Consider the following 26,304-nt stretch of genomic DNA (forward strand, 5'->3'; position numbering starts at 1 on the left):
CGAACGTCAGCAGTTGTGAGTCGTGTGTAAACCGTTTTTCATTCATAAACAGGGGGTTTGGCGGGTGCATGGAATCACTTTTGGATCTTTGTTTGGAGGACGGGCTGAGGTTAGGTATTTAGGTTCTGTTGGTGATTATTTCAACCCGTCCTCGACTCAAGTCCATTACATCCAGCGGTCGACCCCACAGACGCATTCATAAATTTTAATATGTTGTTCATTCAAAACGGGAATTTTCTCAAGTATAAATTAATATTATAATATATTAGCATATTGTGCATATATAGGCATAGGTTAGGTGTTTAGGTTCTGTTGGCGATTATTTGTATTTGTAGTACGTGGGTGAAGCATTTATAGCGTTGTGATTCGAACAAAATTCGTCAGTGAAACACTTGTTCCGGATATGTTCGAACGTCAGCAGTTGTGAGTCGTGTGTAAACCGCTTTTCATTCATAAACAGGGGGTTTGGCGGGTGCATGGAATCACTTTTGGATCTTTGTTTGGAGGACGGGCTGCATTTATAGCATTGTAGTTCGAACAAAATTCGAACTACAGTATCTTGTTGCTAGCACTGACAATACCATCTCAGCCTTGTTGCTAGCACTAGCAATATATTCTCTGTATTAGGCTGGCACTGGTAAAACAGATGCCAAATAAGGGTAAAATAAGGGATGCCAGACCACAATGGAAGATGGTGACGCCGGTACTCTGGCTATCTCATGATCCTCCAATGAGAGGTCCGTGGCTACAGCTGAGAGGATGGTAATTATTCTTGTTTTATTCACGCGGAATTAATATAATTATCTGCATCGCTATGATGCATTTAGCGGCCAGATACTAATGTGGTCGGTCAGCTTATACATCGGAGACAGAAACGACCAGACGAGGTGAGTGTACACGTGTTCATCCAGGTGTAGGTGCAGGTGTATCTGCACCTGTATGACACGTCCACTGGTGTACTCACCCACTTGTACACACCTATTTGTGCCTGCAGGATTGAGGATTAGCTCTTGGACCTCGCCTCTCTAGCCGTTGGTTGTTTAAAGAGTGCCAGTAGTACAGTCGGGTTGATCATCGAGTCAGTCGAACACAGTCTCAGCACCGCTCTTGTGCCAGGTAAATCCACTACGGACTCACCATGGCCCGGGCTACTTGCCCCGCTCCTGTGCCAGGTAAGTTACGGGCTCACCATAGCCCGTGCTACTTGGAACTTGATCCGAGTAGCTGAATCTATAACAACAACAACAACAGTCGGGTTCGTTATCGATGCACAGTCGAGAATCCCGGGTGGGACAGAAATGGTTGGGCACTTTTCCTTTCACCTAATGCCTCTGTTCACTTAGCAGTGAGTAGGTACTCAGGAGTTAGTCAGCTTGTTGTGGGGTTGCATCCTGGGCGGGTCAGTAACTCGGCCTTTGTGGGGGGGGGGGGCTCTCCATAAAAACAAACGTGTATGAATACACTCTGGCCTCCTGTCCCCCGACACAGTGAATTAAAGGAATGACTTCTGTCCTAATTCCCTATCATATCTAATTTTAAAATTATGAGTGTAATTTGCTTCCACAACCTGCATGCCCCTGTGCCTCATTCCATTTTCCCACTACTCCTTTGCTAAATGAAAACTTTCTAACATCTCTATGACTCATCTGTGTCTCCAGCTTCCATCCATGCCCCTTTGTGAACAGTCCCTCCATTTCCATCCTGTCAGTGCCCTAAGTATTTTATATGTCTCTATCATATTTCCATCTTCTCTCTCCTTTTTTTTTAGCGTCGTCAGATTCAGTTCCTTCAGTGGTCATTCATATCCCCCCCCCCCTCCATTCCTCACAATTCTGGAAAGAGCCTCGTCGCAAACTTCTGAACCCTTTCCAGGTTCCTTGTGTGTTTATTTAGGTTGGGGTTCCATGATGGGGCTGTATACTCTAAGACTGGTCTCGCGTGTGAGGTGTAAAGTGCTCTAAATGCCTCCTTATTTAGGTCCTAATTAAATGATGTTCTAACTTTTGTTAGCGTAAAGTACACTGCTGACGTTATCTTATTTGTATGTGTCTCAGGAGTTAAATGTCCCTTTCTCTCTCTTTCTTCCTCTCCCTCATAACATTAAATATTACGAATGGGTGAAAACTGCTAAAAATCTTTAAGGAGAACAAACCCCCGATTTCAGACTTCATGAAAAAAAGAAGTTGACATTTTATAAAGCTTGGCAGTGGAGCGGACCCTGACTGGCCTCTAACACTTCTGTACCACCCGTGTAGCAGTTTCAACAGTTCAGTGAGCCTAGACCCCAAACTTCTGGCCTCTAGCCTTGGACCGACAGACATTGGCTTTTATAGATGCTTTAAGGGGTACCCGGTGGTGCCCAGGTCAGTCTGTCTTCCCCCATCCCATCCCTCTTCTCTCCCCCCTTCCTTACACACATCCTTACCTCATCTTCCCTGCCCTCTTTCCCCTCCCTATTCCTCTCCCTCTTTCTACCCTTCCCCCTTTTTTCTCTCCGTCGATCTCCCCTTCTTCCCACCCTCCCCTCTTCCCTTCCTCTCACCCTATCTCCCTCCCCTCTTTCCCCCTCCCCTTTTCTTCCCACTTCTCTTCTGGTCTTCATTCCCAATGAAAAATCCACGGAAAATACACCAAATATTTCACACTCTCGATTCCATGAAAATCACATGGCAGTCTCTATAAATGGTAATATTTCTTAAAGTAATTAATTTAGGCCGGCACCGACCAGCCTCTGTCCGTTCCGTACTCCAGACCATTTCCCTTGCAACGTTAAGTAAGGTTAGACGCAATCGTGTGGTCTCCAACCTTGGACAAATAGACAGACGGACAGACAAACACACATTTTCTATTATTATATTTATTAAGTAATGGTAATGTCTTCTCACAGACAAAATAATATAGGATAAAACCCACAATTATGTATTTGTGAAATTTATGTAAAGAATTACACCAAGTCTTTCACACCCTTTTTAATACATGGATGGCGATATACTAAAGAAATTGTTCACGACTTTTGTTAGGCCAAAGCTAGAATATGCAGCAGTTGTATGGTGCCCATATCTTAAGAAGCACATCAACAAACTGGAAAAGGTGCAAAGACATGCTACTAAGTGGCTCCCAGAACTGAAGGGCAAGGGCTACGAGGAGAGGTTAGAGGCATTAAATATGCCAAAACTAGAAGACAGAAGAAAAAGAGGTGATATGATCACTACATACAAAATAGTAACAGGAATTGATAAAATCGATAGGGAAGATTTCCTGAGACCTGGAACGTTAAGAACAAGATGTCATAGATATAAACTAGCTAAACACAGATGCCGAAGAAATATAAGAAAATTCACTTTCGCAAACAGAGTGGTAGACGGTTGGAACAAGTTAGGGGAGAAGGTGGTGGAGGCCAAGACCGTCAGTAGTTTCAAAGCGTTATATGACAAAGAGTCCTGGGAAGACGGGACACCACGAGCGTAGCTCTCATCCTGTAACTACACTTAGGTAATTACACTTAGGTGATTACCCTTCAGTTGGTTGAGTGTTGAGAGGCCCACCCTCCTAAAATGAAAGCACTTATGGTAACGATATGATCGATCTTACAAATATGGACATGATGGAATAATAGAAAGTAGACTTTTGTATTATTAAATTTGGACAAACCGGAATTTTTTTATATTTATGTTGCTAATCAATGCTAATCAAACCTAACCTAACCTAACCTAACCTAACCTAACCTAACCTAACCTAAACTAACCTAACCTAACCTAACCTAACCTAACCTAACCTAACCTAAACTAACCTAACCTAACCTAACCTAACCTAACCTAAACTAACCTAACCTAACCTAACCTAACCTAACCTAACCTAACCTAACCTAATCATCGTAGGCCCAATACATGCTGAGGCCTAATATAGTACATATATATGCCACTCTAAGCCTAGGAATGTTTGTGTTTGGTTTTTAGTTTTATTGTTTTCGGACTATAAAATGATGTACTTTCTATTTGTCCATCAAGTCGACGTTCACACATCTCCTGTGCCAGGTGAGTACGACGGGCTCACCATAGCCCGTGCTGCTTGCAACTTTTGGCTCCCAGTAGCTGAATCTAAAACAATAAACGTTGACGTTTGCATGATCGTCAACATAGTCACAAAAAGTACTATTTTTGACATCCTAGAGTCAGACTAAACCTGTACAAACACTCCGTGCAAATAAAAGTACCCAGTTTATGGAACTCACTCCCTAATGAATTACAACATTTCCAACCTATGCCTTATTCAAAAGTAAAAACCAAAAAGTACCTAATTTCATCCTCATAGTTTCCTAACTTGTGCATCAAACTCACTGTATCTTGTGCTACCTACTCCCCCAATATTAGTAATTAAGACAAGCAACTTCACCAGTGTATTAATTTCCATCAATTTATACTGTAGTTATTATGTTAACTCAAATTTTCCTACAGTGTATGACTTAATAAATTTATCTGTTAGATTAAGGACCTTCCCGAAACGCTGTGCGTGTTAGTGGCTTTCCAGGAATTTATTTATTATTTATTTATTAATTTATTTACAAGAAGGTACAATGGGTTTGTGAGAGTATATAATATTGGTATGTTTACATTGTTGCCAATCCACATACACGAATAGCGTTTCGGGCATAACTGTTATGTACTCTCACAAACCCAATGTACCTTCTTGTAAATGAATGAATGAATGAGTGAATAAATAAATAAATAAATAAATAAATAAATAAATAAATAAATAAATAAATACTATCTTAACAGGAGGATGGGTTGGAACAAATATTACCCACGTTTTCTCTAGTTGCTCCAGAAGCATTAATTACAAAAAACGGAGATATTTATCGATGACATTTTTATATTTTCATGTATCCAAATTCAAATTCAAAATTCAAATTCAAATGTTTATTTAGGTAAAGTACATACATACAAGGGGTGATACAAATATTGATGAATTTATAGATAGAGCTAGTACATACAATGCCTAAAGCCACTATTACGCAAAGCGTTTCGGGCAGGAAAAACACTAAAGACTAAAACTTAATACTCATTGAGATTTAAGTATAAAAGGTGTTGAGAAAATAAAAAAATAATAAAAGGGGGGAACATGGCAGAAAAACAGCAAAAATACAATTTGGTCAACAAACAGCATTGTTTAAAAATAACAGACATGGGTTGACATTATAGGGGAAAGGTAGGATACAGGGAGTTAATTAGGTAGTGTTTAGTTTTTATTTTAAACTGGTTGAGAGAGGTATAGTACTTTTATAGTACCAACTATAGTACTTTCAGTTAATTCGTTTTGTAGGGGCGTATTTAAAGCAATTAACAGGAAACACGAATATATATAAAAAAGGATTAGTCTAGCTACAAAAGATCTAGTTCAACGTTACTTATCAACTCTTATCAGAATAATACGAAAGCTAAACTTTCTTTTTATGAGGATAGTTTCAAAGAAGCAAAGGAAACATGGAAAGCCATCGCTAACATCCTAGGATGTAAATAACAATCACATAACAAGCAGATAAAACTTCCCAAAGATAGTTTCACACTTGAAACAGACAGAAACGGCAATGGAGTTTAATAGCTTCTTTTCGTCAATTGGTGTTAACCTTACCAGAAACATCCCAGAGACCCAGAGACATGTCACTACACATCTCACGTCTTTTGGAAAGTTTTGCCAATTACCCCCGACAGACATAATCATAATTCACTCACTTTAAACCATAGCTGGGAACATTAGGCAGTCTCCGTGGTGTAGTGGTAAGACACTCCCCTGGCGTTCCGCGAGCGCTTTGTCATGGGTTCGTATCCTGGCCGGGGAGGATTTACTGGGCGCAAATCCTTAACTGTAGCCTCTGTCTAACGCAACAGTAAAATGTATACTTGGTTGTAACAACGATTCTTCGCGGCGGGGATCGTATTCCAGGGACCTGACCGAAACGCTACGCGTACTAGTGGCTGTACAAGAATGTAACTTGTATATATCTCAAAAAATAGTGAAATACCATCTATCGAATATAAGAGTGCCGCTCATGCCCTTGCACCACCTATAGCTCTGTTATTCAACAAATCTCTTGAGTGTCATACTTTTCTTGATATCATTATACAAGCAAGAGTAACTCAAAATCATAAAGGGGGCGATACAGCTGACACGAACAATTACACAGACCAATATAAAACCTACCGATACTTTCCAAAAACATTTGAAAAAATTATTTACAAACAGCTCTTCTCCTACGATGTAAAATTCAACATATTAAGTCCTAGCCAGTTTGGTTTTTATTCCCAAAAAGAGTACCAATGATGCCATTATTAGCCTGCTTGATATAATCTACAAAGCCCTTGATAAAAATGTGTTCCCAACTGGCCTTTTCATTGACCTGAGAAAAGCCTTTGATACTGTAAATCATAACTACCTCCTACTTGAAACTTCATCTTTTGGAATCCTAGGTCTTGCTCTGAACTATATTCGATCATATCTTAACAACATACACCAATATGTAGCCATTAATAACTTAATCTCCCCCACTCTACCATTAACAGTAGGAGTGCCACAAAGCAGCACCTTAGGACCTCTTCTATTTCTTATATACATCAATGACTTTCCAAATGTCTCGAACATTCCTAAACTTATACTATTTGCTGGCAATACTGTAGTGCCTTAACCTGTTCAGACCCCCAATCCACACTCACTAAATAGTACTGAAAATCAAATGAAAAATGTTCACTCATGGATATCAACCAACAAACTCACATTAAGCATAGAAAAGACATACTACATTTAATTTAGAAGCAAATCATAAAAGTAAATTCACCTCCAGACAGACAGTATTAACATTAGCATCACAAATTAGGGAATATTTTGGTGTGGGCGTAGAGAGGCGCGTGTGCGTATGTGTGAGCACGGAACGCTGTCAAGTTAACAGCAGAAGGTTTGGATAACAGTGTTGAGTTTCTTTGATGAAACAATAAACATCCTGGAATAATGTTAGGCCTACGACCTGATGAGTAATCAACACTCCACCCACTTGTTTCACAGCCACGTGAGGCGGGGATATACCTGGTTGATACCTGGTTGATAGGGTTCTGGGAGTTCTTCTACTCCCCAAGCCCGGCCCGAGGCCAGGCTCGACTTGTGAGAGTTTGGTCCACCAGGCTGTTGCTTGGAGCGGCCCGCACAGCCCGGTTGGTCCGGCACTCCTTGGAGGAATAAATCTAGTTTCCTCTTGAAAATGTCCACGGTTGTTCCGGCAATATTTCTTATGCTTGCTGGGAGGACGTTGAACAACCGCGGACCTCTGATGTTTATACAGTGTTCTCTGATTGTGCCTATGGCACCTCTGCTCTTCATTGGTTCTATTCTACATTTTCTTCCATGTTCACTCCAGTACGTTGTTATTTTACTGTGTAGATTTGGTACTTGGCCCTCCAGTATCTTCCAGGTGTATATTATTTGATATCTCTCTCGTCTTCTTTCTAGTGAGTACATTTGGAGGGCTTTGAGACGATCCCAATAATTTAGGTGCTTTATTGCATCTATGCGTGCCGTATATGTTCTCTGTATTCCCTCTATTTCAGCAATCTCTCCTGCTCTGAAGGGGAAAGTGAGTACTGAGCAGTACTCAAGACGGGACAACACAAGTGACTTGAAGAGTACAACCATTGTGATGGGATCCCTGGATTTGAAAGTTCTCGTAATCCATCCTATCATTTTTCTGGCTGTCGCAATATTTGCTTGGTTATGCTCCTTAAACGTTAGGTCGTCAGACATTATTATTCCCAAATCCTTTACATGCTGTTTTCCTACTATGGGTACATTTGATTGTGTTTTGTACTCTGTATTATGTTTAAGGTCCTCATTTTTACCGTACCTGAGTACCTGGAATTTATCACTGTTAAACATCATGTTATTTTCTGATGCCCAGTCGAAAACTTTATTAATATCAGCTTGAAGTTTTTCAATGTCCTCAGCCGAGGTAATTTTCATACTGATTTTTGTGTCATCTGCAAAGGATGATACGAAGCTGTGACTTGTATTTTTGTCTATATCTGATATGAGAATAAGGAAAAGCAGCGGTGCAAGGACTGTACCCTGAGGTACAGAGCTTTTCACTGCACTTGGACTAGATTTTATATGGTTGACAGTTACTCGCTGAGTCCTGTTTGACAGAAAACTGAGTATCCAGCGTCCTACTTTACCGGTTATTCCCATTGACTTCATTTTGTGTGCTATCACGCCATGGTCACATTTATCGAAAGCCTTTGCGAAGTCCGTGTATATCACATCAGCATTCTGTTTCTCTTCTAATGCCTCAGTGACTTTGTCGTAGTGCTCAAGTAGCTGTGAGAGGCACGATCTTCCCGCTCGAAATCCATGTTGGCCTGGGTTGTGAAGGTCATTGGTCTCCATGAAATTGGTGACCTGACTCCTAATCACTCTCTCAAATACTTTTATGATGTGCGATGTTAGTGCAACTGGTCTATAATTTTTTGCCAATGCTTTGCTCCCTCCCTTGTGTAGAGGGGCTATGTCTGCTACTTTAAGTGCATCTGGTATCTCCCCCGTGTCCAAGCTCTTCCTCCACACTATACTGAGTGCCTGTGCTACCGGCACTTTGCATTTCTTTATAAATATTGAATTCCATGAGTCTGGACCTGGGGCCGAGTGCATGGGCATGTTTTCAATTTCTTTTTCAAAATTTAGTGCGCTCGTGTTTATATCAGTTATATTTACAGGGGTTTGAATATCCCGCATAAAGAAATTGTCTGGATCTTCCACCTTCATGTTGTTTATTGGAGTGCTAAACATGTCCTCATACTGCTTTTTTAGGATTTCACTAATTTCTTTGTCATCCTCCGTGTATGAACCTTCACTTGTACGAATAGGTCCAATACTGGCAGTGGTTTTTGCTTTTGATTTCGCATATGAGAAGAAATATTTTGGATTTTTCTTTATTTCCTGAATTGCTTTCTGTTCTAACTGCCTTTCTTCAGTTTCATATGAGTGTTTCAATTTCCGCTCGATTTCTTCAATCTCCCTATTTAAATTATTCCTTCTTTGACGGGAAATTCGTGTCTGCATAAGCAGTTCCGATATTTTTTCCTGCGTTTATAGTGTCGTCTGCGTTCTCTTTCTACGTTAGATTTCTTTCTGGCTTTCCTCAAAGGAACATGTTTCAGACAGACTTGATACGCTTCTGAAGTCAGTTTTTCTATTCCTTCTGTAGGACTTGTATTATTTAGAACAGTTCCCCATGGAATGTTTGTAAGTTCCCTGTTTATTATCTCCCAGTCTATCCTTTTATTATTAAAATTGAATTTACTGAATAGCCCCTCTCGCTTTATCAACGTTTTAGGTCTATTCTGAGTATTGATGGTAGTTTGCACTTCAATGAGTTTGTGATCTGAGTATGTGGTATCTGATATCGTAATGTCTCTGATAATGTCTTCATTGTTCGTAAAGACCAGATCTAGAATATTTTCATTTCTCGTTGGCTCCGATATCTGCTGATTGAGTGAAAATTTGTCACAGAATCTAAGTAGTTCTCTAATCTGTGGTTGGTTAGGTCCTGATAGATTTCCTGGTATAATATTATTGTTTGCTATTTTCCACCTGAGACTAGGCAAGTTGAAGTCACCTAGGAAGATAATATCAGGTATCGGGTTCTCCAAATTATCAAGGCTATTCTCTATTTTGCTTATCTGTTCTGTGAATTCCTCAGCCGTTGCATCTGGCGGTTTGTATATTAGTATAATCACTAAATTTATTTTCTCTATTTTTAATCCCAGTACCTCTACCACCTCATTTGTAACGTTTAGGAGCTCCGAGCATACAAGGTCTTCCCTAATATACAGACCCACTCCTCCATGTGACCTAATTTTCCTATCACACCTGTATAGGTTATATCCTGGAATCCAGATCTCACTGTCCAACAATTCCCCTGCATGGGTTTCTGTGAAAGCTCCAAATACTGCATTTGACTCCGTGAGGAGGCCATTTATGAACTGTACTTTGTTGTTTGTTCTTGTTTTCAGTCCTTGTATGTTGGCAAAGATGAATGAGGTTACTCTATTAGTGATAGTTTGAATGGGAGACTTTTTCGGCAAGTCCATTAATCGTGGACATAATGAGTTTGTTCTGACCAGTACTGATTGTTGTAGGGCAGTTTTCTGTCGTAGTTGTAGTTCCCTTTCGGTGGGTAATTGTATCTGTAATTCTGGAATGCAAGTGGATCTGGCATCCAGTTCCATACACTCTCCATGCTGCTCCTTTTGAATTCTCTGCCGGTCTGGTATAAAAAAATTATAGAGTTTCCTCCAAATTCATTATCCTGCTTGCCACTCTTTATGTAGCGTTCCGTGCCTTTCACGTGAAAGTGTGGGCAGCTAAGGTCATAGCATTTTCTGTCCTCCAGTGAGGTTTGGCACATGTCAGGATGGAAAAACCTACATATTGATCCAAATCGACACTCACCTTTCCTAAGCATATTTAAACATTTTTTGGGATGTTGGTAACTGCATTCTAATCCTTTCTTATTACCAGCATATCTATGTCTGCATATGCCCTTTGCATAAAATTTGCATAAGTCTGTCCTTCTGTTCTGAATTGCTCTATCGAGAACCGTCGTGGTGTCTGTACCTATCGAGCTGTCAGTGCTGTCTGGTACACTTACTAGTTTACTGTCATCTACATCCTGGCCTACTGAGTCAGAGTTTACAACTTCCTGAGTTTCAGCCTCAGTTTCATCCCTGACTATAGCCTCCGCCCCTTGTATATTAGAATTGTTGTTCCTTTCCCACTCCTTCTGGATGGCTGGTAGGCTTCCAATGAATGATGTTTTCCGATCATGCGTCATGTTATCTAGAAGGTTTTTTAGGATATTCCAAGCTGGCAGGTCATTTTTACACACCCAGAGCAAGTGGCCAGCTCTCAGTGCCGTAGTGTTACTCACTCCTGTACAACCCGAATGGAATCTAGTCTTACAGATATAACATTCAATTCCCGTTACCTTCGTCTTTAAGGAGTTGTTACAGTGGCCACAAATTTGTTTATTTACTCCCATATTGCCTTGTTTTGTTGTATATATCTATATATTTATAATATTATATGTATATTGTATATTTGTAACAATATATATTCAAATATAAATCAATGAATGGAAGTGATTTTTAAATCGTCTTAAATCGAGCCCATTGTTGACGTGACGATGAATTTTGTAACTAGCTCATCAAAACTGTAACTTACTTAGCTAAATAAATTTTGGAGATCAGTCCCTGAGCCCATTGTGTGCCTCTGTAATCCTTTCCACCACCGCCAACATACTGGGTATGAAGTGCATAATAAATTACCTAAACTAAACTTTCATATATTATAATTTAATAATAATTCATTGTGTCGGGGGACAGAAAGCCAGAGTGTATTCATACACGTTAGACTTATATCGAGGTCCCCCCCCCCCCTAAGGTCGAATTACTGACCCCGCCCAGGAATACAACCCCACAACAAGCTGACTAGAACTCCTAGGTGCCTACTTACTGCTAGGTGAACAGAGTCATAAGGTGAAAGGGAAAGTGCCCAACCATTTCTGTCCCACACTGGGTTATTATGCCCGATTTTATTCCCGTCCGAGCATTTTATATATATATATATATATATATATATATATATATATATATATATATATATATATATATATATATATATGTATATATATATATGTATATGTATAATATATATATATATATATATATATATATATATATATATATATATATATATATATATATATATATATAAGAATTCTTACATTCCTGTACAGCCACTAGCACGCATAGCGTTTCGGGCAAGTTCTTAATTTTAATCCTAATTTTCACACACACACATCCCCAGGCAGCTGTCTAACTCCCAGGTACCTATTTATTGCTAGGTGAACAGTGAACTCAGGGTGAAAGTAACTCTGCCCATTTGTTTCCGCCTACACCGGGGATCGAACCCGGACCCATAGGACTACGAACCCTGAGTGCTGTCCACTCAGCCGTTAGGCCCCCATGCATGCAAATTATTATTATTATTATTATTATTATTATTATTATTATTATTATTATTATTATTATTATTATTATTATTATTATTATTATTATTATTATTATTATTATTATTATTATTATTATTATTTATTTAGTAACAGTACATGCATAGTTGCAGAGTTACAGTACAAACATTCTGTTGGATTTCAAGATAGAGGTAGTACATACAATACCTAAAGCCACTAGTACGCATAGCGTGTCAGGCAAGGAGAGGTGGGGAAAAACACTTAGACTAAAACTTAATAGTAATTGAGCTTAAAGTATAAATTGTGTTGAATGAACAAAAATAATAAAAGATAAAAAAAAATGGGTAGAATATAGCCAATATACAAGTTGGTCAACAAACAGCATTTTTTTTAAATAGTAAGACATGGGTTGACATTTAGAAGTAAGGTAGGTTACATGGAGTTAATTAGGTAGTACTTAGTTTTCATCTTAAACTGGTTGAGAGAGGTACAATCTTTGACATGATTGGGAAGGTCATTCTACATTCTGGGTCCCTTGATTTGTAGAGCAATTCTTATTTATTTATTTATTTATTTATTTATTTATTTATTTATTTATTTATTTATTTATTTATTTATTTATTTATTTATATAAAAGAAGGTACATTGGGTTTGTGAGAATACATAGCATAGTATTTACATTCTTGTAAAGTCACTAGTACGCGCAGTGTTTCGGGCAGGTCCCTAATCTAACAGATAATTTTAAGTAGGTAAATTCTAGCAGAATTAATAAAATGATAACAGATACATTGCAAGAAAAAAATGAGTTGAGAGAGATTAGTAAGTATATTAAAGCACATTGGTATATTAAAGCTCTGATTGATTACATTGACAGCTTGATTGGTAATTTAAACAAGATTAAATAGACACCATTATTATTATTATTATTATTATTATTATTATTATTATTATTATTATTATTATTATTAGTATACAAGAGTTTTTACATTCTTGTACAGCCACTAGAACGTGTAGCGTGTCGGGCAAGTCCTTAATCCTATGTTCCCCGGAATACGACCTCGCCAAATCGTTTAATAACCAGGTACCCATTTTCCTGTTGAGTAAACAGAGGCTACAGTTAAGGATTGACGCCCGGTAAATCCTCCACTAAATATGTATTTGCATGAACAGTATGGCAATTTGCATTAGGGGAGTAAAGACAAAAAATTAAGCTTTAAGCATATGGTATATTTATATTCCATAAAAGTGGTTGAAAAGCTTTGGAAGTGCTCTGAACAACTTTTCATTGACGTGAGCGGCAGCGTAAACAGAATCGTTCGTCAGGCAGCGACGGGAGCTGGTTGGCATAGTGAGGACTGAGGATAATCAACAAACCGCGTTTCTCGGGCATTACCTATTTGTTTCGTACGTCGTTATTAATTTAAGGTCTCCTAACGTTTATAAGCTGTGTATTAAAGTAACATAAGAATAATCTTTCAATAATATATTCTTACCGGCGACTGCAGCTTGAGTGGATCGCATTTTATCCGGGTTATGAAATAGGTCTGGTTTGGTGAAATGTGAACGAATAGTATGAAAAAATGTCCTGTAATGGCAATACATGGTGATGGTATCGGCCACGTATGTCCAGTAGCAAGTGTGCAGTGATTCAGGACACACTGGTGCTCTGAAATATTATTAAAGCCGAACACCGTCTAAAACTGTCAGTTTACTGTGTAAGTGTACAGTGAACTCATAACATATCGTTATACACCGGCGTATAACTTTCACTGAAGCGAAATAACATGTAGAAGTGTACAGAGAATGAAGTACCACTTCGTAAGTGGTAGGCTCTACATAAATTTATAAAAATGTCAGAACTTAATTCGCAGAACGATCGAAATGACTAGTGTTGGCTTAGCTCGAACCCTGGAGGGAAAGTGACTTAGGAAGATCAGGGTTAAGGGTGTATCATAGAGCAGCAGGAGCCAGGAGGGCTGGCAGTAGCTCAGCAGGTAGAAGAGGAGTCTGCTTGCATACTTCCTAACTCTCTTTACGCCTCCCACTTTTGGCGAGGTACGTGGCTTCCCTGCCTCTGTGCCACCACCAGCAGTAGCTGTACCACCACCACAAGCACCAGCAGTAGCTGTACCACCACCACAAGCACCACCACTACCAGCAACATTCCTTTCATCAAGCTGGGCCTTCCGCCACAAGAGGTGAGACGATTTTAGGTAGTACACTGATGAAACTTGTTACAAAGATCTTTATTATAAACGAAGACATTTTAAGTGAAATACATTTGCTTTAGATCGGTGAAAGCTTCACACACACTGAGTAGTGAACAAGGCTGTGCTGACGTCTGTCCCTGCTATAAGGAATGACCGGCGAACCTTAATATAAAATAATCCAGGGAATATTTAGTGTTATATTCTGCTATATAATTTAATTAATTGTTATGTAATTATTATGTGCACACGCATGTAGGTGGATGTGCGCTTGCGTGTATGTGTGCGTGAGTCGTGATGAGGTGTCTGACAAACAGGTAAGCCAGTGTGTGTGAATTATAACCATGTGGCCACAACACGGAAGAGAATCTAAACTCTACTCTAAACGATAACAGCTGCAGGGCAGGTGGAGACCAGCTGAGGAGCAGGTGGAGACCAGCTGAGGAGCAGGCAGAGACCAGCTGAGGAGCAGGCGGAGACCAGCTGAGGAGCAGGCGGAGACCAGCTGAGGAGCAGGCGGAGACCAGCTGAGGAGCAGGCGGAGACCAGCTGAGGAGCAGGCGGAGACCAGCTGAGGAGCAGGCGGAGACCAGCTGAGGAGCAGGCGGAGACCAGCTGAGGAGCAGGCGGAGACCAGCTGAGGAGCAGGCGGAGACCAGCTGAGGAGCAGGCGGAGACCAGCTGAGGAGCAGGCGGAGACCAGCTGAGGAGCAGGCGGAGACCAGCTGAGGAGCAGGCGGAGACCAGCTGAGGAGCAGGCGGAGACCAGCTGAGGAGCAGGCGGAAACCAGCTGAGGAGCAGGCGGAGACCAGCTGAGGAGCAGGCGGAGACCAGCTGAGGAGCAGGCGGAGACCAGCTGAGGAGCAGGCGGAGACCAGCTGAGGAGCAGGTGGAGACCAGCTGAGGAGCAGGTGGAGACCAGCTGAGGAGCAGGTGGAGACCAGCTGAGGAGCAGGTGGAGACCAGCTGAGGAGCAGGCGGAGACCAGCTGAGGAGCAGACGGAGACCAGCTGAGGAGCAGGTGGAGACCAGCTGAAGGGAAGGTGGAGACCAGCAGAAGGGCAGGTGGAGACCAGCAGAAGGGCAGGTGGAGACCAGCTGAGGAGCAGGTGGAGACCAGCAGAGGAACAGGCGGAGGTGGAGACCAGCTGAGGAGCAGGTGGAGACCAGCAGAGGAACAGGCGGAGGTGGAGACCAGCTGCGGAGCAGGTGGAGGAGGTGGAGACCAGCTGAGGAGCAGGTGGAGGAGGAGGAGACCAGCTGAGGATAGGCGAGGGGTCGAGCTAGAACAGGACCTCCTTTGAGACCCCCCCCCCCCCGCAGAAACAACACAAATAGTAACAAGAAGAGACTGAGGGATGACGACGTCGCAGAAGACGATGTAAGGAACAATGACCTCAGGTCGTGTTTGTGTTGAAGACATTATGGTTTACCGGTATAAGAGGCGTTGAGCTGTGTTGAGGACGTTTTTTTCCGGCGGTGTAAGAGGAATGACCACGGGTAGTGTGAGTGTGTGTGTGTACTCGCCTAGTTGAGCTTGCAGGGTCGAGCATCTGCTCTTAAGCCCAGCCTTTCGACTATCATTGGTTTAATGCCTTGACTTCTTTCATTTGCTTTTCTTATCATGTTTACATTTAAAACTATATCGAATCGGCTTCGATAATATCCTCATCTAGCCCGTTCCGTTAAAGTTCTTTCTGACATCACTGTGACTCATCTGCGTTTCCAATTATGTCCTCTCATTCTTCTGTTCCTTAATTTGAACATTGGTTCTCTATCTACTTTGTCAATCCCCCTTAGTATCTTGTACGTCGTACCCCTATCTTCTTAAGGTAGGGGTTCCATGCATTGGCAGGATACTTGATAATAGGTCTCAGGATATATATATATATATATATATATACAGTTCTTGGAAGGGATCTTGTCCAAGTTCCCGAAGGATAACCTGACGTCTGCCAGGATGGCGTATGCTGCACTCCTTATTCTGCTGATGTGTGCCTCAGGTGTTAGATCTCGAGTTATGTCCACTCTAAGGTATTTCTCTTTTTCAGAAGTTGGAAGGTGCCTTCCCTTCATCCTGCACTGTATTTGGGGTCTTCTTGCTCCATCTGCTATCCTCATAACCTTGCATTTGTCAGGGTTATATTCTAATAGTCATTTCTCACACCATCTCTGGAGATTGTCTAGGTTATCTTGTAATATATTGGTCTTTCTCAGTTCTAATTTGACTCATTTGACTCATTAACATGGATAAGAATGAGCTTACTTCCTGTTAGGTCGTTTACAGATATTAGGAATCGGATCCCTGCAAACACACCATAACTGTCCATATTTTCCGCTTGTTACAACTTGTAATAAAGTTGTTACATCTTTTTATAACGTTTTAATGATGCATTATAACGTTCTTAAAACTTTGTATATTGGTTGTTACGAGTTGTAAATATTTTTCCTTTTAAAGACTGTTCATAGCCTAATTGATAGTGCTATGGCATCACGCGTGAGGTCCGTGGTTCGAGACCCATACAGTCCAGGTGAATGGCAAACTGTTATAGGTGTTAATACGTGTTCGAACGTTGTAGTAACGTCGTGGTTTCGTCGTGTGTTTGGCTAGATGGGCTTTAGAACCGAGCCTTGAGATACTCCGCTCGTTACCCAGCCCGTCCTCCTGAGGTTCCCAACGTCAAGAAAACGGTCAATTTAAAGTGTCCTCGCCCAACCTACCAGAGGACCCGAAACGTCACTTTCACGAGCCGCCTACATTTTCTTGTACGACAAATTTTTGCCTTAAGTAACACATACCAGCGAAAAGCTGTTTTCTTTGCGAGAGGACAAGTTGCGTTACCCCTCTCCATTCTGACTGCCTTCTTCGTGAAAGGTATTCCTTCTCCCACTTTAGTTCTTTTCTTGATACACCGGCCATCTTTGTGTGTGTGAGTGTGTACTCACCTATTTGTGCTTGCGGGGGTTGGTCTTTGGCTTTTTGGTCCCGCCTCTCAACTGTCGATCAACTGGTGTACAGATTCGTGTGTGTGTGTGTGTGTGTGTAATTACCTAAGTGTAGTTACAAGATGAGAGCTACGCTCGTGGTGTCCCGGCTACCCAGCACTCTTTGTCATATAACGCTTTGAAACTACTGACGGTTTTGGCCTCCACCACCTTCTCCCCTAACTTGTTCCAACCATCTACCACTCTGTTTGCGAAAGTGAATTTCCTAATATTTCTTCGGCGTCTTTGTTTAATTAGTTTAAATCTATGACCTCTTGATCTTGAAGTTCCAGGTCTCAGGACATCTTCCCTATCGATTTTATCAATTCCTGTTACTATTTTGTACGTAGTGATCATATCACCTCTTTTTCTTCTGTCTTCTAGTTTTTGCATATTTAATGCCTCTAACCTCTCCTCGTAGTTCTTGCCCTTCAATTCTGGGAGCCACTTAGTAGCATATCTTTGCAACTTTTCCAGTTTGTTGATGTGCTTCTTAAGATATGGGCACCATACAACAGCTGCATATTCTAGCTTTGGCCTAACAAAAGTCGTGAACAGTTTCTTTAGTATTTCGCCATCCATGTATTTAAAAGCAATTCTGAAGTTAGAAAGCGTGGCATAGGCTCCTCGCACAATATTCTTTATGTGGTCCTCAGGTGATAGTTTTCTATCTAGAACCACCCCTAGATCTCTTTATCAGAATTCTTTAAAGATTTTTCACATAATTTATAGGTTGTGTGAGGTCTATGTTCTCCTATTCCACATTCCATAACATGGCATTTATTTACATTAAATTCCATTTGCCAAGTGGTGCTTCATATACTTATTTTGTCTAGGTCTTCTTGAAGGGCATGACAATCATCTAAGTTTCTTATCCTTCCTATTATCTTAGCATCATCAGCAAACATGTTCATATAATTCTGTAAACCAACTAACTGGTAGATCATTTATGTAGACAATGAACATCACCGGTGCAAGAATCAGAGCTACCGATGTGTTCTAATATACCTACTAATCTCTCTCGTCTCATTTTTATCTTGCAATCTACCTGTTATCACTTTTAAATTTTGCTTGAATTTACCTACTTAAAATTATATGTTAGATTAAGGACCTGCCCGAAACGCTGCGCGTACTAGTGGCTTTACAAGAATGTTAACACTGTACGCTTTTAGTGTCCTTCTTTCAAGATATTATCAACCTAACACGTTGCATTTTTATGGGATCTGCCAGTCCGTTAAAAGTGCGATATTTCAGTAAAATTTAAGAACCATAAAATTAACGTTTTATTATAATCAATCTTGACAGGTTCGGTAGGTTGCTTGGTCTCATACGTTCCTGTTGAGGCGCAACAGTTATATTTTTACGGAGGTGCAAAGCGAAGGAACGGAGTGTATCGAGGGTCACTCACAATCCCACAAGCTAGGCTAGTCTAGTGTGAAAATCGATGGCAGCGGTGCGAGTCTCCATCTGTGACTAGAAGAATGGGGTCGATGACGCCACCATTAATTATCCCATTTGACTTGGGATAATTTGTTATTTAAAAATAGTAGAGGGACTTGAGAACGGAAAACAAATGTTACCAACATATGAAAGTTATGTCTAGCTGGTAGTGGTACAAATTTTGTCGAGAATGCATTTTTTTTACTGAATTTGAAGAAAGAAACTCAGCTGCTAACGTTATTCTGCCAATGTGTGCTTCAGGACTATGAGATAAATAGGCGTATGGGATTGTTTTATTTCATATCCATATATGTTATTTATTTATATATACAAGAGTTCTTACATTCTTATATATCACATCTTCACCCCTTAATTATCACGTTGCCAGCGCTACACACCACATTCCACACTACCAGCGCTACACACCACATTCCACACTACCAGCGCTACACACACACACACCACACTACCAGCGCTACACACACACACACCACACTACCAGCGCTACACACCACATTCCACACCACACTACCAGCGCTACACACACACACACACCACACTACCAGCGCTACACAAGTAGTAGGGATGGCTCCACACAGGGGATTTTTTTTTTCTGGGAGAAAAATCCCCTGTGCGCCCCAAGGGTTTCAGGTAAATTTAGAATATCCCCTGTGCGCCCCAAGGGTTTCAGGTAAATTTAGAATATCCCCTGTGCGCCCCAAGGGAAAATATCGTCTGTGTGGCGCCAGGGTTTTCAGGTAAATTTAGAATATCCCCTGTGCGCCCCAAGGGTTTCAGGTAAATTTAGAAATATCGTCTGTGTGGAGCCAGGGTTTTCAGGTAAATTTAGAATATCCCCTGTGCGCCCCAAGGGTTTCAGGTCCAAAGGGAAAAAAAGTGCCTGTGCGCCCCAAGGGTTTCAGGTCCAAAGGGAAAAAAGGTACCTGTGCGCCCCAAGGGTTTCAGGTCCAAAGGGAAAAAAGGTACCTGTGCGCCCCAAGGGTTTCAGGTAAATTTAGAATATCCCCTGTGCGCCCCAAGGGTTTTCAGGCGAATTTGGGGAGTCACAGATTTAGAATTAGGGAATTCTTATAATGAAAAATAATGTCATACGAGTTTGCTAAAGTTCTTATAAGAAAAATAATTTCCGAGACTTAGAAGTTTGTTAAGGCCTTATGGGAGAAATTCAAATAACATGTGTAGCACTTTAGGGCTTCCAGGAGAACTCTACGGACATATTTTACATGTTTTCAACTTACAAAATCGTCTATGTAAGCCTTAGTTATTCATATAAATTTAGAAAAGCACCTGTGTAAGTCATTGTTTTCAGGGTTTCGTACATCACACCCCCCTCCCTCTCCCCCTTACCTCGCAATCTGTCGCATCACCTTTATTTACTTTGCGCCCAGCCAGTCAGTCGGCTCTTAATCTTATCTTATCTTATCCATAATATCTGGACCGTCCCTCCTCTCTCTCTCTCTCTCTCTCCTTTCATTCAGTTCAACTATTTTCCAACATCGTATGTTTGCTCCTTTTCATTAAGCAAGTCAGTATGTTTGCTCCTTTTCATTAAGCAAGTCAGTTTTACACAAATAAATCATGTTAGTAAGCAAGTTCTAGCTCACGTTCCCCACCTTAGTCCCCTGTCGTATAAAGAATACTATCATTCCAATCCCTCTAAAATTTTAAAATAATCATATTTCAAATGTAGTTCAATACAGTAATTAGTTACCAAGCTCCAGCTCTTGTCCTCCGCCTTAGCTCTCTCTCGTATCTTCGTTAGTATCAGTCCAATTTCCCTGAAATTTCTACCCTCTGTATTTCAGACATAGTTTAGTAAATGCAAACAATTATCAAACTCTAGCTCTTGTCCCCAGCTTAGTTCATTTGTACAAAATCATTAGTAACAGTCCAAATTTCCCTGAAATTTCTACCCTCTGTATTTCAGACATAGTTTAGTAAATGCAAACAATTATCAAACTCTAGCTCTTGTCCCCAGCTTAGTTCATTTGTACAAAATCATTAGTAACAGTCCAAATTTCCCTGAAATTTCTACCCTCTGTATTTCAGACATAGTTTAGTAAATGCAAACAATTATCAAACTCTAGCTCTTGTCCCCAGCTTAGTTCATTTGTACAAAATCATTAGTAACAGTCCAAATTCCCTGAAATTTCTACCCTCTGTATTTCAGACACCGTAAATAAGATCAAAACAGTTACCAAGCTCCAGCTCTTGTCCTCCGCCTTAGCTCTCTCTCGTATCTTCGTTAGTAACAGATCAATTCCCCTGAAATTTCTACCCTCTGTATTTCAGACACCGTAAATAAAATCAAAATAGTTATCGAGCTCCAGCTCTCGTCCCCGCCTTAATTCTCTTTCGTATCTTTGTAAATAACCCATCAATTTCCCTAAAATTAAAAGCAGACATACTTCAAAGTTAGTAAATAAGATCAAGTCAGTTACTGAGCTCCAGCTCTCGTCCCCGCCTTAGTTCTCTTTCATATCTTTGTAAATAAACCATCAATTTCCCTGAAATTTTTACCCTCTGTATTTCAGACATAGTAAATATGAAGTAAACAATTATAAAACTCTAGCTCTTGTCCTCTGTCCAAGCTCACTTTTGTAAAATCATTACTCTCAGTCCAAATCACCCAACTACATTTTCAGACATAGTAAATAAAAACCAGTTCAGTTATCAAGTTTCAACTCTTGTGCCCCAGCTTAGTTCATTTGTGCAAGTTCTTTATTTTCCAACTAAATCACCTGAGATTTAAGATCTCCTTATTTTCTAACGTAGTAAATTTAATCTGGACATTAGCAAAGCTCCATTTCCTCAGCCTTAGATCATCAGACATAAATATATTCGATCAAGTCCCTCTCCAGCCTATCTGTTTTATCAGAGTAATTACTTTACCCTTCTCATCCCCAACGTATCAATCCCCAACGTATCAAAACCTTCAATAATCATACTGTATTTGCATATTTTCTCTATATTCAGCTGTGTTCTTCACATTTTGTCCATGTTTTCTGTGTTCACTCCATGTTCTTCAAATGTTCACAGTCCCATTCAGTTCATATTTTCACAAGTATCTCCATTTTTTTCTATAATCTTTCTCTTAGTCTCATTACTTTCTCTACAAATTCTAGTCATATTTTCTATGTTTTCATGTTCATCACATGTTCTCTTTACAACTTTTATACTCAATATTCATGCTAACTTCCATATGTTGTGTTCTTTGTCAATATTCATGTTCCTCTATAAGTTCATATTCCCTGCTTGTTCACTCTATTCATCAACTTTTTCTTACATGTTTTCTGTGTTCACCGTATGTTCACTGTGTTCATTCCCTTACTTAATCTCAATTTTTTTTATGTTCTTTGTTTCTTCCATTCACTAACTAGTTCTTTGTCAAATAATATTATACTGCATTACAGTTTCCTCAACAATTTTAGTCACCAAGTTTTTATTTGCAAAACTATGTCAAAGTAATTCTCATAGTCAACTTATTAGTTCTACCAACCCCCGTTCGTAAACAAAATCTACACTTTATTCAGTTCCAAATTTACAAAGACAAACCTTTCTTGCAACTTCTTAACTAAAATCTTTCACCAATCAACTAAAAAACATAGTCACTTTCGTCATTTCTCAACTAAACCTATTATCCAGTCAACTAAAAATAGTCAGAAATAGCCTCGTTCAACACTGTTCTTAACTAAAACAACCTTTCTCTTAGCTGAAAATTGTCAAAGGAAACTTCTTTCAGCACTTTCTTAACAGCCGCTATGTTTCATCAGGAAAAAATTGTCAAAGGAAACTTTCCAAAACTGTTCATAACTAGCTTTTATCCATCGTCAATCAACTAAATAATAACTTTCATCATTTCTTAACTAAACTTATTCCCCAGTCATCAGAAAATAGCCGTGTTCTTCATGTTTCATTGTCATTTCATAACTAAAATTATCCATCAATCAACAGAAAAAGTCATATTCATCATTTCGTAACAGCCATTATGTTTTCGTCAAGAAAGAAAATATAGTCAAACATATCTATCATCGTCGTTCTTAACTGACATTTATACTTTGTGGAGCACTAAAAAATAGTCAAATGTAACTTTTTTCAACACTTTCGTAACTAAAATTATATGTCGCTAAGTAAGAAAAATTGTCAAAGGAATCTTTCCAGCACTGTTCTTAACTAAACTTATTCCCCAGTCATCAGAAAATAACCGTGTTCTTCATGTTTCATTGTCATTTCATAACTAAAATTATCCATCAATCAACAGAAAAAGCCATGTTCATCATGTTTTGTCTTTTTGCTTAACTAAAATTATGTTTTGTCAAGTAAGAAAAAATAACCAAAGATATCTTTCATCGCTGTTCTTAACTGACATTATACTTTGGGGAGCACAAAAATAGTCTCCCTCGTCATGTTTTGTCTTTTTCCTTAACTAAAGTATTCATCAGTCAACTGAAAAAATAGTTACTTCATCATGTTTCCTTGTCATTTCTTAACTGAAATATCACTTCTCTCATTTAAAATAGTCATGTGTAACCTCTTTCCAACACTGTTCTAGCTAAAGCAACCTTTCACATCGCTAAAATAGTTACTTCATCATGTTTCCTTGTCATTTCTTAACTGAAATATCACTTCTCTCATCTGAAATAGTCATGTGTAGCCTCTTTCCAACACTGTTCTTAACTAAAGTAGCCTTTCACTTCGCTAAAATAGTCATATTCATCGTTGTTCCTAACTAAAATATATGTCGTTAAGTAAGAAATATAGTCAAAGACACTCTTCGAGACATCAAGGACTTACTCAAAGACATCAAAGTTGCACTCAAAGACATCCTTTGAGACATCAAAGACATCCTTTGAGACATCAAAGACATCCTTTAAGACTTCAATGGGACTCTTCGAGATATCAAAAGACACTCTCAAACACTCAAAAATTTACTTGCATCCTCAAAGTTATTCTCAGAGGCATAAAAGTAATTCTCAGAGTTATCAAACTTGTTCTCAAAGTCATCAAAGTTATTCACAGAGTCATCAAAGTTAATCTAAGACATCATTTTTCATCAAAGATATTCTCTCTAAACCATCAATGTTCTTCTCTAAGACATAAAAGGTATTCTCTATGTCATCAAAAAGTTATTCTCTGAGCTAACAAAATACTACTCATGTTCTCAAAGACGTTCTCCAATTCATCAAAGTTGTTTCAAAGACATCAAAGTTAATCTCAGAGTTATCCAAAGATATTCTCATGTCCACAAAAGTTATTCACAGAGTCGTCAAAGTTAATCCAAGACATCTTCGTTCTTAAAAGTTATTCTCAGAGACATCTAAAGTTATTCTTTAAGACAACAAAGTCTTTCTCAGAGTCATCAAAGTTATTCTCAGAGTCACCTTTGTTATTCAAAGAAGCCTTCCGAGACATCCTCGTTCAACAAAAACTGTCCTCAGAGCCATCAAAAAGTTAAATACAGTCGTCAAAGTTATTCTCTAAGTATCTTTTCGTTCATCAGAGAAGCTTTCTAAGACATCTTTGTTCATCCAAGTTGTTCTCTAAGACATCAATCTTGTTCTCTAAGACATCAAAGATGTTCTCTAAATCATAAAGTTAATCTCTAAGTTACCTTCGTTCGTCAGAGAAACTTTCCAAAACATCTTTGTTCATCAAACTTGTTTTCAAAGTCATCAAAAGTTAATCTAAGACATCTTTTTTCATCAAAGTTATTTTCAGAGACATCTAAAGTTATTATGTAAGACATAAAAGTTATTCTCAGAGTCATCAAATGTTATTCTCGAAGTCATCAAAGATATTTTCAGAGACATCTAAAGTTAATTTCTATGTTATAAAAGTTATTCTCAGAGACATCTAAAGTTAATCTTGGTCATCAAAGCGATCTCTAATTCATCTTCGTTCTCCAAAGTTGTTCTCTAAGACACCTTCATTCATCAAAGAAACTCTCCTTCTTCCATCATGTTATTCTTTAAGACATCTTCAGTCATACAATTTTCGCTCCAAAATGTAACTAGTTCAGCTTTTCATACCAAACCTGCATTTCTGTTAAAACATATTTTCTTAGTTGCTTTACCCTAAAACTGTTCTCTGAACTACACTGTTCAAACCTACGTAACCTATCCTCTCCACCCAATGTTACTTAGTTAACGTAACGTTCCTAAACCTAGCTTTACCTATCCTAACATACCTTACCTTACCTTCCCTATCTTACCTAACTTTACCTATCCTAACATAACTTACCTTACCTTCCCTATCTTACCTAACTTTACCTATCCTAACATAACTTACCTTACCTTCCCTAACTTAACCTAACTTTACCTATCCTAACTTAACTTACCTAACTTATTCTGCTTAACATAACTTACCTTACCTTCCCTATCTTACCTAACTTTACCTATCCTATCCTAACCTAACTTGTCTTACCTAACTTAATCTTACTTTCCCAAACTGATGTATCCTAACTTATCTAGTCCAACCAGACATGATCTAACTTAAGTATTCCTTCTTGTCTTTGTGTTTCGTCAATCATTGTCTCATATTCATTTACTCATTTCAAGGGTTAATTTCTCAAATGGTCACTTATGCATTTCAAGTGCTATTTGTTAGAGATTGGATATTTAAGCATTTCAAAGAATTATAATTTCTCAAATGGACGTTTTTGCATTTCAAGTGCTATTTGCTAGAGATTGAATATTTAAGCATTTCAAAGAATTTTTGTTATATATGGGCATTTACTCATTTCAAGGGATAATTTCTCAAATGGACGTTTTTGCATTTCAAGTGTTATTTGTTTAAGATTGGGTATTTAACCATTTCAAAGGATTTTGTTATATATGGGAACTTACTCGTTTCAAGGGCTAATTTCTCAAATGGTCATTTTTGCAGATCAAGGGTTATTTGTTAAAGTTCATCAAGTTGCCCATAAGTTGTATTAGTAGGTTCTATCTTATGTTCTTATTCCCCAACCCTTTAACCTATCCTTTCAGATGTAGTTTGTTGAATATATTATCCTTTTCCTAACCTTTCAGATGTAGTTTGTTGAATATATTATCCTTTTCCTAACCTTTCAGATGTAGCTTTGTTTCTCCTTTTGTATATTTTTACCCAAACCATCTTTCCTTCTTTACTTTGATTCTCCTACTCCTTCTAACCCTCCTTTTCTATCTCTCTCCCTTATTCTCTCTCTTCCTCCCCTCTCTCTCCCTCATTTGCTCAAATGCTCTCTTGTTTCTCAAATTCAAGTCTTATTGCTCCCATTCTCACACCCTCATTCTCATTCACTTAGTTTTTCTTTTTCTCAATTCAAGTCTTATTGCTCCCATTCTCACACCCTCATTCTCATTCACTTAGTTTTTCTTTTTCTCAATTCAAGTCGTAGTGCTCCCATGCCCACACTCTCTCTCATTCTCTCTTCTTTGGTCCCATTTTCTTCCGCCCCCTCTCTCTTACTCCTTGCTCTTCTTTCATGCTCTCAATCCCTTGAGCTCTTGTTTCTCAATTTCAAGTCTTAGTAGATCTGATTCTTTACTATTGTAATTTTATTATTACTATGATAAAGAATGAACTTATATGTGAAAACAAAG

General features: G+C 39.2%; 1 protein-coding gene across 1 annotated transcript in view; it reads left to right on the forward strand.

Moving 5' to 3' along the window:
• Positions 1-13,699: 13,699 nt before the first annotated feature.
• The window catches only part of LOC123766700 (osmotic avoidance abnormal protein 3), a gene marked incomplete in the record, with an annotated part of 181,017 nt that continues 168,412 nt past the window's right edge, over positions 13,700-26,304 (forward strand). Inside the window, 1 exon segment of the mRNA XM_069307699.1 lies at positions 13,700-14,265.

This window comes from Procambarus clarkii, chromosome 60, assembly GCF_040958095.1.
Source record: "Procambarus clarkii isolate CNS0578487 chromosome 60, FALCON_Pclarkii_2.0, whole genome shotgun sequence".
In the NCBI taxonomy this organism is placed as follows: domain Eukaryota; kingdom Metazoa; phylum Arthropoda; class Malacostraca; order Decapoda; family Cambaridae; genus Procambarus; species Procambarus clarkii.